We start from the raw sequence: 12,656 nt of genomic DNA, 5'->3' as shown, positions 1-12,656 counted from the left end.
GAGCAGGGCGCGATTGAGAAAAAAACCACGGCAGAGATTAACGCGGTGAACACGAGTGCAGTGAGTCTGCAGTGTTTTAATATCTGAGCCTGTTTGTGACAAAGACAACAACTTGTAGAGGAAACACTGTGATCCATCATCGATTACGTTGTAGACATCACGGCCTGTTTACCTGCGGCGGCATGCGGTATGATGCGGCACACGGGTATGAAGGGGGTCAAGGACGCAACATACCAGAATGACCCTTTAAGTAACTCTTCAGTGACCGCAAGACTGAATGTGGAGGCCGACCTGCAGCAAAAATAAGATTCTTTGAACTACTCTGGATGCTTGGGTTTGTGCAAAATAAGATTAAACTCGTCCCTGAGTCATGTTCTGGATGTGGCAGTGTCCTTGTGCTGCTCCCCCAACCACCTCCAAACACACACACGCAGCACACACACACACACAAACAGGCAGCACGGAGAGGAAAGTAGGGCAGGGACTAAAAACAGAAATGGTGTCATCAGTGTGTTCCCTGTGGAAGCTGAGGACTGTCAGAGAGGAGGGTGACACGCTAACACAGGATGGAGCTGCTAATTAGAAACCAAATCAAGACGACGAGAGATCCTGATCCATCCCGAGCCGTCTGGATTTTAATCTGAGCGACGAAACTGACTAAACACATGAAACACTGTTTGTGCTGTCAGACGTTCTCCCTCCCTAATTGTCTCACATGACTCTGAAGGAAGAGCTCGGGCTGATTCTCTGAACGCTCTCCTCCAGCTTCTGTTTGGGATCTGATGGTCACAGGACGTAGTGTTTACAGAGGGAGGACGATACGAGCATGCTTTCAGGGAGAACCATGTGGAGCTGTCCAATGGGGTTTCATAACTGGTGTTAGCTTCGTACAACATGATGAGGTGAGGAAACACACAAATCTGCAAAAGTCAGATCTTTCACCTGTTGAGATTGTCGCTGGAGGATGATCCTGCAGCGTAGTGTTGGAGTACTCCAAATGGGTCTTGGTCTCTAGACCACTTTTTGAAGGTCTCGGCCTCGTCTCGGTCTCAGACTGGGTGGACTCCAGATTATAAATGAGACGTGTCCCGCATCCATTAACCAGCTTCTTATGTGCCGTGCGTGCGCCACCTGGGACGCATTAAGCTCTGCGCTCTCTTATAATTGTAGTTTTCTGCACTTATGAAATAAAAATAGCAAAATGTAAGTACAGCAGACCTCAAATGAAGACACAATGCACGAGTTCAGAGCAACGTAAGCACCTCTGAGAGGCTGTAAAGTGGCGGCTGTTCATTTATCTCAGTCTGGACCGGGGAACTTTAGCATCCCTGCAGAGCCACAGCAACAAGAAAGACGAGAAACCACAACATCTGTCATGTTTGTGCTGCAGCCTCGGGTCAGTCACAACCTTCTGCACAAAGCAGAAATGTTCGTGCATACTTTGATACCATGTGTCTCAAATGGTAAGATATCTGTCATTTTAATGTTCTGATCCAAAAGCTCCTCCTCCTCCTCCTCCTCCCTCCTTCTTCCTCCTCCTTCTTCTTCCTTCCTCCTCCTCTTTCCTTCCTTCTTCCTCCTTCTCTTCCTCCCTCCTTCTTCCTCCTCCTCCTCCTCCTCCTCCTCCTCCTCTTCCTCCTCCCTCCTTCCTTCCTTCCTTCCTTCTTCCTCCTCCTTCCTTCTTCCTCCTCCTCCTTCTTCCTCCTCCTCCCTCCCTTCTTCCTCCTCCTCCTTCCTTCCTTCCTTCTTCCTCCACCCTCCTCCACCTCCTCCCTCCTCCTCCTTCCTCTTCCTCCCTCCTCCCTCAACAAACTTTATCACAGCAAACACCTCGTGTGTGTCTTTCTGCTCCCTGGAGACGTTCTGCAGCTCGGAGGTTTGATTCAAACATAAAGAGCAAATAAAAGACAACAAGCCTAACAACCTTTGTTCTAAGAAAAGCCTCATAATCACCCTCCTAATGCTCTGCCGTGTCCTCCTCTCTTCTCACACGGGGACAGAGTTTAATCAAACATCCAATCATCGTCCAGCATCAGAGCGGAGCCACAGGCGCTGCTGAACCAACACCTCCGAGGAGAAATCTAACACGCTCACGTTTGAAGACTTCTGCATCTCAGCCCAAAACAACCAAAGCGAACACACAGGTCTCCGTCTGTGGAGCTCACAGCGTGACGCGTCCTCTGACATCAGAAGTTATTCTCTTCCTCTCTGCATGAAGCACATGTTCTCCTTTTCAACCGGTGTCAATAAGATGTTTACAGAAACAAAGCTAAAGGAAATTCAACAAGTTCCAGAATGACAGAGAGAAAGCTTTATACACATGTTTAAAAAAAAAAAAACATGCACATCTCCGTCTTTGACAGTAGACACATGTTGTCAAGTTTCCATTCAGCCCCCCTGATCTTCAGTTCTCATGGGTTGGTCTGTCCACCGCTGGGATATTCCGGGATATTCAGGGAGTGTGTGTAGCCTCATGTCTTCAGGGAGTCGGCCTGCAGAGAGCTGCATGTCAGCCCTTCACGGACACAACATCTGAACAAACCGATTGTGAGAGCTAAGAGAGAGGAGAAAGAGACCGCTGTGAGAGCGACACTGAGGCAAAATGGGAACTTAAAAAGTGGAACGAGCCGATCAGAAACCTGCAGTCAGCTCAGGAGGCCTGCAGCCGCGCGTCAGCTGGACGGAGAGTTTATCATTCGACGTCATGCTGGGTTAATATGGAGGCTCTTCTGAACCAATCAGTAACACACACACAAACACAAGAGCAGAGCAGGTGAGGATCTGAGGAGACACCTGAGCGGACGAGGAGGAGCGTCATGTTGCTTCATCAAGCTCTGATTCACAGATAATAACTACTGACAGCTACACGGAGGAACGACCAGCAGAGCAGCTCTGATACAAGCAGCAGATAAAGTGTGTGTGTGTGTGTGTGTGTGTGTGTGTGTGTGTGTGTGTGTGTGTGTGTGTGTGTGTGTGTGTGTGTGTGTGACATGACTTTATCTAACATCTGATTACAGCTGCACACAGAAAGTGGGAGCAGCTCAAATGAGTGTTTACAGAATAAAAAATGAATCAAAGTCGATCAATGAGAAATAATGAAGGACCAATCAGAGGGACAATCAGAGAGCGAGCAGCTCGATCATTATTTCTGTGTTCACTAAATCAACTGATGAAGAAATATTTCAGTGTGGAGAGTCGGACTCGGAGCTCATTACTGCATCAGGACTTTCAAACTATCAAGAGATAAACAGGGGTCCTAAAACGAAGCTTACGCCCCCCTGCAGGACGTAGTGTGTACGTTTACTGCTTCTACCTACACTGCAAGCTAACACAACGCTAGCACAGGCTAACCGCCGGTGTTTGTCACCTGCCTGTCCAACAGGAAGCAGAACAACTCCACGTCCACGGGTAAAAGACAACACAAGGTTCACCCTCGTTTTAGAACGAGCTTTATCCACTTGGTGTTTCTCCTCACTGTGATTATATTTTCTCTTCTTTTCTGCTACGTCCACGTCCGTCATATTCACCGGTTTGAATCGCGACCAATCACTGAATTGTATCCTCTCCTAAACTCACCTGCTGCGCTGTCATTGGCTGGAGGAAACACACCAGCTCCGCCCAGAAACGTCCCGAGTCAACCGGAACAAAGCAGAACAGTAAAATCCAGTCAGAGGACAGAGTCTCTGCAGACACAGTCACCACCACACATGTACAGAGGCCCAGAAGGGACGATGGAGCAGCTTTACTTTAGGAGAAGTCTGTCTTTTATTTTGAAGGAACAAGCTGCTGACTCCATCTTTAATCTGTCCAGATATTAGACACTAAATGATGCCAATAGAACTAATTAAACTGACTCTGTTTTAAAAGTTCCTCATGCTGATGTATATCGTGTGCACAGCTCTGATGGTGAACAATGACTGATTCATTGTAAAGACTTTAATTTCATGTGATGCACATGTTTTCAGAGAGAGAAGTTTCCTCTCTATCATCGGGATCAGTCTCTGCTCCAGGTGTGTCTGTCTGCCTGACGGCTCTCACAAACACTTAGCAGTCAAACTGTCGTACTCTCGATCACATCCGTCACCATTTACTGCCATTAAACCGTCTGTCTTCATCAGCTCAACCCGGCAGACAAACTCCACCACCCGGTGGTCCGCGACCACGATGACATCAGTCTGCAGCAACGGACATTTAAAGAGAATATTTGACTGATCTGACATGCCTGCCATGTTTGTGGAATACTGATAACGAGGAAGACATCAACTTTTCTTTGGCCAAACAGTTTCTCGCCTTTTCTATTTAATGCCAATTTCCACATAGGTCTGTAAGCGCTGCACACCACGCCGCCGTTCGCTGTCACTGTAGTTAATTCTCCAGTCTCCAGATAAAAACCTCTGAGTCCTGCGTCAGGATCAAACTACTGCCCAAAAAAAGAAGAGCAGAGCAAACATGCACGCATTCTGTTTCTCTACACATGAAGTCAACCTTGCGTCTCTTAAAGCAGACGCTGGCTCCGCCTCCTCTGCAGCTGTCCACGGTGATCAAAAACTGAGCTGAGCGAGCAGCCGGCTCTCTCACACACACACACACACACACAGTGAACAGGTGCTCATGAGTGACCCGTGGTTTTGTTTCTACTTGTGCACAGCTTCCTGAAGATCACGCTTCCAAATAACTTCACATTTCTCACAGAGCGCTTTCTAAACAGCTGCAGGAAAACTGCTGCGACGCCATTTTTAAAGGCGGTCAGAGAAGAACAAATATCAGACGGACACAAAGATAAAGAGTCTGACTTTATATACAGTTGTTACCATAGTAACCCCGGCCCTCGTCTGAAAATATTGCATCAGTTACCGACGAGTAACGAGGATCAATCCCGTTATTTATTAACCTCGCCATCAGAACATTTTCAAGATTTTACACGGTGGTGATGAGGAGCAACAACAGCACAGCGCTAACAGAGAGAATAAAGAGTTATTTGTCATCCGTCTTGCTTCCGAGGGACACTTGGTTTGGGACGATGCTCCAGAAGAGCCGGTCTGTATTTATCACATTAAAAGGTGATTTTATCGGTTCATCCTGAAGACTGTCGGAGGGAGTCGAGTGTGGAGCGGCTGCTCTTCAGCTCCACGCTGCAGTCTGTGGGCAGAGGTCATGAATACAGATATTTTCTTGTTATTCTTTCACGCCTCCTCATCCTCCTCCGGCATCACTGATGGAAATATTCTGCACCGTTCTGCTGCTCAGACTTTAAAAAAAATGACTTCTCATCCACTTCTGAAATCACAATTATTCTTTAGGTTATTTATTGTTTGTTTAAAAAAAGGGGGGGGGGAGCAGGTTTATTTGATTTATTAGTTTCATTTTTAGAAGAATGGATGTGTGTAAGGGGCGCCTGTGGCCTAGTGGTTGGTGCACACACCCCATGTACAGAAGCTGTGCTCCTCCAGGTGGTTCAAATCCGACCTGTGGCTCTTTTCCTGCATGTCATTGCCCCCCCTCTGATTTCTGTCTCTGTCCTGTCTCGAAATAAAGCCATCAAAAGTAAATAAAACCTGTTGTTCTGTGAAAGCCGAGTTTCTGTCTGGACGGAGTTGGAGCTTCATGACTCCTCAGTACGTCTCCGTCCCGCAGAGAAGAAATCCAAACTGTAATTTAGCAGCGGTGTGGTCACTGACAGCTGCAGCAGACGTTTGTGTTGTGATGCACAGAGCGGACGCTGCTGAGAAACATTCACTTCACATCACCGAGGGTGAAGAGAAGAAACGCTGACCTTCAGCCACGACTGAATCAGCTCAGCCTCTCCGTGTTCAGCACTGAAAAGGCGCAAAAAGTCTGCAGAGAGCCACCGCTGAATTCCTCCCACTCGGCCGCCCACTGCACAGTGAGGAGAGAAAGGAAAGGTCGGCTCCATTCAGTCTGAATGTCAGAGGTTATTTCAGCCAATTCTCTCCAGGGCGGCGAACAGTCACCTCCTGCTGATGCACATCTGGAGACGCTGCAGCGCTGCACGCCAACACGCCATCTCAAAATGCTAACATCAAGTCTGAACAACATCACGCCGTTACAGCTTCACAGTTTACTGTCTTACTAATCTCAAACTGCCTTCACGTCTGTGGACTCACACGTTTTAGAAATCAGCTAAAGGTCCAATCAGTGAGATGTGTTAAATGATGAAGTGACCTTACTATATGATCACACATTAAGGAAACATGCTATGTTGAAGTGCTGGCTTCTCTGACAACAATGCAGCAGCCAGTATGTCCTCCTTCTAACTTTAGATTCTGCTCCTGAATGCTCTGGATTTGTTTGGACCAGAGAAGGTAGGCGGTTTTAAGACACCCCCCACACGGCCGTTTTGGACGCCCCTCGGTTTGTCAGATATGAGAGCAGTTATCAGGTCAAACCAACAGGTGTTGCAGTGATGGAAGCGGGCAAGAGAAGTGGTTCAGATAGAAGTGATTGTACCCGACCTAAAAAGCCTCTGCATGTTTCTAATAAGCTCCACGAGCAGAAACGTGCTCAAACTAGGATCAATATTGGAGATGCTTTTTGAAAAATGGAGAGAGGTTAGAACACAGAAAGGTTTACAGACCCATGCAGAGCTGACTAAACACTGAAGCTTCAGTGTCCACCACATGGCAACCTGCATGAGCATCGACTCTAGAGAGGAGGGGGCGGGGGGAGACAGCTCTCTACAATGTTTAGAATTTGGACTGCAGTACCGATTTTAAACACTAGGTGTCAGAGTTACATATTGCTCCTTTAAGACTTAGAAAATTATCTTGAGTGGAATCCTGACTATAAAAAAACACAACAAGTTGATCTTAAGTTATTACGCAGCTCGGCTCACAGTTCCTGTGAGAGCTTCCCAGAAACACTGATTCATATTTTTGTCTGCTTCATCCGTTGCTCATGTGTTTAAATCATCTCGTCTTCAGGACTGTTGACTCAAATGAAAGAATCCATTTCTTTCAGGTCCAAAGTGATTTAAACTGGAGGCATGCTGATGACTAACTGTTACACTGCAGGAGAACGGAGGAACATTTTCTTGACTTGTTAAATTTCAGTCCGAGCATCAGAATCATAAAAAGAGTTTCTGTCAATTCTTTTGTTACATAACCTCCCATCGCTTACATAATTCATACTGCCAACACATTAACTCTACTTTAAACTCCCATTGTCTAATGAAAAGCATATTCTCAGAAATAATTCATAGTGATTAGAAGAAGAGACAGCCGTGTGTCTGTGAAGCTTCCTTCAGACTGTGCTGTGTGTGTCCTCATTGTACCCGTGTCGCCTGCACGCTGCCTCCAGAGCTCCTGCTGCAGTCACATCGTGTCTCTGTCTGAGTCTTTATTTCAGCTTCACTTGAAAAAGAAAACACACGGAGCCTGCAGGAAGGCAAACTTACTTTGTTCGCTTTATTAACATCAGAATCAATGTCAACCTCTGACTCGCACCACATCCAGGTTTCTGCAGGTTGCTGCTTTCACACCTGCACAAAAACTCCAAACTGCACGTGTGAACACAAACAGCTGAATGTTTCTCTCTTCACCCGGAGTTTCTCCTCCAGCCTCCTCGTGTTTATTCTGCAGAAAGTCAGAGTGAGCTGATGTGAGAACGCAGCAGGACATAATCAGGAGAATTCACCTGGAGCGAGTGGGAGGGGGTGGTGACGTTTATTCCCTGTGATCACTGCACGACCATAGACTGTCTGCACGTCACCTCTACCATCTCCATGCTCTAATGAACCTGCTGCTGCATGTTTCCTGTTCTCCAGAATGTTCTTCTCCACTCTTTAGTTCACATTGAGATTCTGTTCAACTACACGTAGCGTTGATAGAAAGACAAATATTCTCATTATAGCGTAATCAAAGCAGCAGTCAGCGAGTTTGTAACACAAGCTGAAGCTCTGATGAGTCATCAGCTGGCTGTAATAAATCCAGGGACCAACACGCTATCACACACTCTGAATTAACGCCACTTAATGACTGTTTATCATCTCCTCTGCAGAGTCGACGCTCTGGATCAGCATGCAGGACGAAGGACAGCGTGCAGCGTCTGGGGTGAGGATTTAAAACTCCTCACAGCGTGCGGGGTCGAGTTTCACGTTTTGGAGGCCGTGCAATAGATGAACAAATGTCAAAAGTATGAACATTAGCATCAAGTAACAGTTACCGTGCGTTCCCGCTGTTCTGCATGTTGTACACTTTTCTTTGTCACATGATCTGACTCTTAAATAATTCCACGAGCACGAGTCCGGCTCTTTTTACAAGCTGCTCCATCAACCACGTTGTCGTCGCTGCTCTTCCCGTCCTCAGCCGACCGCAAGCCAAACAAGCAGCGGCAACGCGGCCAATTACCTGAGCATAGCTTCAGGCTAAAAGGCTAATGCACGTCCCGTGTATCTAATGCTACATATGATTGGTGGAATGTTTGCATGCCGAGTGTGAACAAGGTGTTTCCTTCAAGCGTTTTTTTCGAATTCATGGAGATTCAGGCGGTCTTCTGCTGCGTGTTTATCATCGATGAAATGATGATTTATGTCACTGAACTTCATCAGAGAGAAAACTCTGCACCGGATATTTGATTCGTAATAAACCTTTTATTGCTCACGCTCCAGCAGAGAACATGTGCACGAGTGCAATTTTATAAATATCAATACCAACTCTTTCTCATGAACATGGTGACCTTTAAGTCTTCTTTTCAAATCTGTAACTGTTAATGCGCAGACCGTTTACACCCGTTCATTTCTTTAGATCTGCTCTGCACCTTAAAGCTTTGCTGCCCCTCTGATTAGAAGCTAATCTTCATTGTTCAGCACGTTTCTCTTTGTGCAACGACAGCAAAGATAATCTAATCTGCTGTAAGAGGAGAGGGAGAACATTTCAACCAGATGTCCTTTAACGTCCTGAAAGAGTCAGAGATGAGTCTCCACAAAGTTCTCGTCATAAAAGGAAAACATGGACGCCACCGAGGCGATAAACTCCTAAATATGACCGGGTTGAGGGGCGTGACTTTACTCACCGCGGGGTCACTCAGCATCATTGCTTTCTGTTCTCAAAATAACTCAAGCTGGAACCTCGTTTCCTTTGTAACACCCAAAGGTTCGACTTGAACCTGGAACACTCTTGTTACCGTCCTGCACGTTTCAGATGCGAGGACACTGAACATCCAAACTAGAGGAGAGCTGACGCACACGACCCCTGACCCTGAACAAAGCTACGTGTGACACGACCGACAACAGTGCATCACCTTGGTCCCTCATGAAGCAGCAGTTTTACACCCCTGAGCGTCTCTCCAGGTGAGGGGGGGGGGGGGGAGGGGCTTATCTTCCGGAGTATCTGAGTGATTACATCGATGAACTTCATCACCATGGTGTCGGTCGCTGCAGCACGTCTGAGGCCTGTGAAGCAGCAGAGACGATGTTTGCTGTCCGACCCCCCCTCAGAGTCAGACCCCCCCCATTAATGGAGACAAACAGACACTGGTTCAGGGACCGTTGGAGATATCGATGGTGTTCTGATTCTCTAAAGGTTATTGACTCGTGATGAGGTCGTGTCTAAATGTAGAGTCTCTGAGGGGAGCTGGACCAACGCAGCATGAATACAGGGCAGCTTCTCATCGTCCCATTGGTTTATCTAATCTCTGCCTTCCTCAGTTCTCTGATGGAGAGCATGTATCCAGAGAGAGGCTGAAACTAAAGGATCAGAACGATTCTCTTGGGCTCATTAAAAGCGGAGAATCGCAGATTTATCTCCGAATGGTGACTTGGCATTCGAGACCTTTTCCTCTGACCGCAGCACCGCGTTTCAAAGAAGTCCAAATGGAGCTCGTAACATCTGAAATACCAACCTATTGTTTTAATGAGAGAAATCATCAAGAGGTGATGAAGATTTAAAAAAAGATGTTCAGGTTATTGTTCACCAAACGCTGCAGCGAGGGAGAGAGAGAGAGAGGGGGGGGGGGGGAGAGGACTCCATGTCAACTCACAGGTCAGCAAATTGCATCTCATAAAAAAGATGCAAAAGTTACGTCTTCCGGGTCACGAGTTCATTTCTTGAGATCTTGAGAAAACGTCTTTAAATGAAGTCGTCATCAAAAGTTAAACGAACGTTATCTCGAGTACACAGGATTTAAAGAAAGCTCTCACAGGTTCACTCACATCACGGGAAAAGGCATCAAAATAAAAAAACATACGGATGCATGTCCTCCCAAGGCTTCCGTAGGTTTGCCACAATTCTCAAACGATCTTTAAAATCAATGACTGGACCAGGCTCTTATTCTGAAAATCTTTGGGTTTTAAAATCATCAGATCGTTTCACTTTCTCTGAACAAATAGAAATGTATTTTCACTAACACGTTAATAATGACCCTAATCAAACTCCAGCAGACCTCTCCTGGTTGCTTTGTGTCTGTTCATCATTTGAATGCTTCATTAAACAAACAGTCTGAAATGTTTGTTGAAGTTAATGTTTCTTTACGGTCTGAAGAGCCTCAGAGTTTGCACAGGGAAAAATACAAATAAAGAGCCAAAATCTGCGAGATGATGTTTAGATTTTATTCATTTTTAACTGAACTTTGCATCGAAGCTGGTTGGACTAAAAGCATTATGTGGTAACTTATCAAACTAATTAAAGAAACATGATGTCACAGTGATCTCATTTGTAATTCGATTAAAGCTGCATTAAATAATGCATATGCAGTACACTGTAATCTAATTTCACATGATGCATGGTGTATGCTCCCTATCTGTCTCTGCTTCTGTGCAACTGTTGCCGCTGAGCTCGCGCACAGTGTTGCGTACATCTCTGTTGATGCATCCGCGTGCGCACCGCCACAGGGACCGACCAGGGACAAGAATGAGCAGATTCACAACCAAAGACAACAAGGAGGAAGATTTGGATCCTTTAATTTTGAAGTTGAAGCAGACGGAGTGTGACAGCTGGGACTCTCTGAGGAGCTCTGATGGACTCCTTGACTGTTAATCCCCCCCCCCGACACAGCCCCCCCCCCGCGGAGATTTACTGTTGGGGGAATTAAAGCACCGATTTCTGTCCGGTTCTTTTTGGAAGATAGAGTCTGAATGCACACACACACACACACACACACATTGAGGCCTCGTTGAGATGTATGCACAAGGAGTTTTTAAGGTTAGAATAACAAGTGAAAACACACAAGTCGTGCCGAAAATATCCCGGTGCGTTTGGGCAGCCGGTCTGAGGCAGCTGGTGTGCAGAGCTCGATTGTGAGGTGTTCAATCTTTGGACTCACCTGCTGCACGAGCTTCAAAACTGCTGCTTCAAAACGCCTTCATGAGATAAATCCTGAGTGTCAAAGCCCGCGGAGCTGCTTCAGGAGGAGACGCGGTCTTCTTCGGCTCAGTCACAGCACACAGTGTCTTGCGCAGAACGAGACGCTGCTCCGCCGCGCACTTCTTCATGGAGTTGTGCTCTTCACCTGGGATGTTAAACCGGTCCCGACAGCAACAGCTGATCCGTTACGTCCCCGCTGGGTCTGTGTAAGACTTAAATCTGGGACTGGTTGGTTTCCTGCGTCGCCACACAGCAGCGTCAGTCCCGTTAACAGCCAGCGGGTCTGGATTACCGAGAGCAGCGGGCAGCGGGGCTCAGGTGGCGGGCAAAGGCGGAGGAGGACGCGGCGGCCTCGGCGGAAGCAGCGCGGAGGATCGGCGTCAGCTCCGCGGCGAGCCCGGCTCGTTAAAAACGGAGACCCGGTGTCATGTCGAGACAATATCCTTACTCTGAGTCACTCCTGCGTCGAACTGCTCCTGCTTGTGTCTGAGTTTTCGGCCTCAACACAGCAGCTCTTTCTTCCTGACAAGCAGCCAGCAGCCAATCGCAGCGCAGCTTTCAGAGAGGGGAGGGAGGAGAAACAGGAGTGGATAAGCACGGACTGGAGTCTGGATTGGACCACTCATACTGCTGGACAGAGGACCTCAGCAGCCTGAATCAGGGCTGGATTAGCATTTCGGCCTGGCCAGGGGCTTAGCCCGAGCTTTGGACCCCTTTTGCCCCCCTCTTTATCAAAAGCTCATTTTGTTTATTCATTATGTGCACATGTTTTGAATTTCCCTCGGGATCAATAAAGTATCGATCTATCTACCTATATATCTATCATGTACGCAGTAAGCATGTACAACATCACCTGACACACAAACAGGTTTTACATATTGGGTGCGGGTCATATTGGTTGCGGGTCCCCCCCCCCCCCCCGGTGGTGTAAACAAGTGTTTCTCTTTATTTGCCTTGAAGCAACCAATCATCATTTAAATCACATGTTAGACTGCGTTTCAATATATGTGCACGCTGTCACAGTTTGATCTTAGCCGGGACTTCAACCCGGTCTAACAGCAACAGCTGATTCGTTATGTCTCCTCTGGGTCTGTTAAAGACGTTATACAGCCGGGGCGCTGGTGGAGCAGTGGTTAGTGCGCGCGCCTCATGCATGGAGGCTATCTGATTTCCGACTCCATCCACGGTCCTATCTCTCCATTAAAGGCAAAAAAAGCCCAAAAATAAATCTTTAAAAAAAAAGTTATTCAGCCTCAGAAGATGTTTTGCAGATTGCGTTAGCAGTTCAACGATCGCGATGTTCAGACTGTCGTGATATTCACATCCCTGAGACGTTTC

At 47.0% G+C, this 12,656-nt stretch overlaps 1 protein-coding gene across 1 annotated transcript in view; it reads right to left on the bottom strand.

Annotated features, from left to right (window-relative positions):
• Positions 1-12,142, bottom strand: part of large1 (LARGE xylosyl- and glucuronyltransferase 1) — a 70,601-nt gene extending 58,459 nt beyond the window's left edge. The window contains exon 1 of the mRNA XM_020644698.3: positions 11,278-12,142. The gene's annotated coding sequence lies outside the window, so the exon portion shown is untranslated. The remainder of the gene's footprint in view (positions 1-11,277) is intronic.
• Between the last annotated feature and the right edge of the window lie 514 nt (positions 12,143-12,656).

This window comes from Labrus bergylta, chromosome 23 (assembly GCF_963930695.1).
Source record: "Labrus bergylta chromosome 23, fLabBer1.1, whole genome shotgun sequence".
Lineage (NCBI taxonomy): Eukaryota > Metazoa > Chordata > Actinopteri > Labriformes > Labridae > Labrus > Labrus bergylta.
Note: the sequence above shows the minus strand (reverse complement) of the source record. Positions and strands in the feature narration are given on the sequence as shown.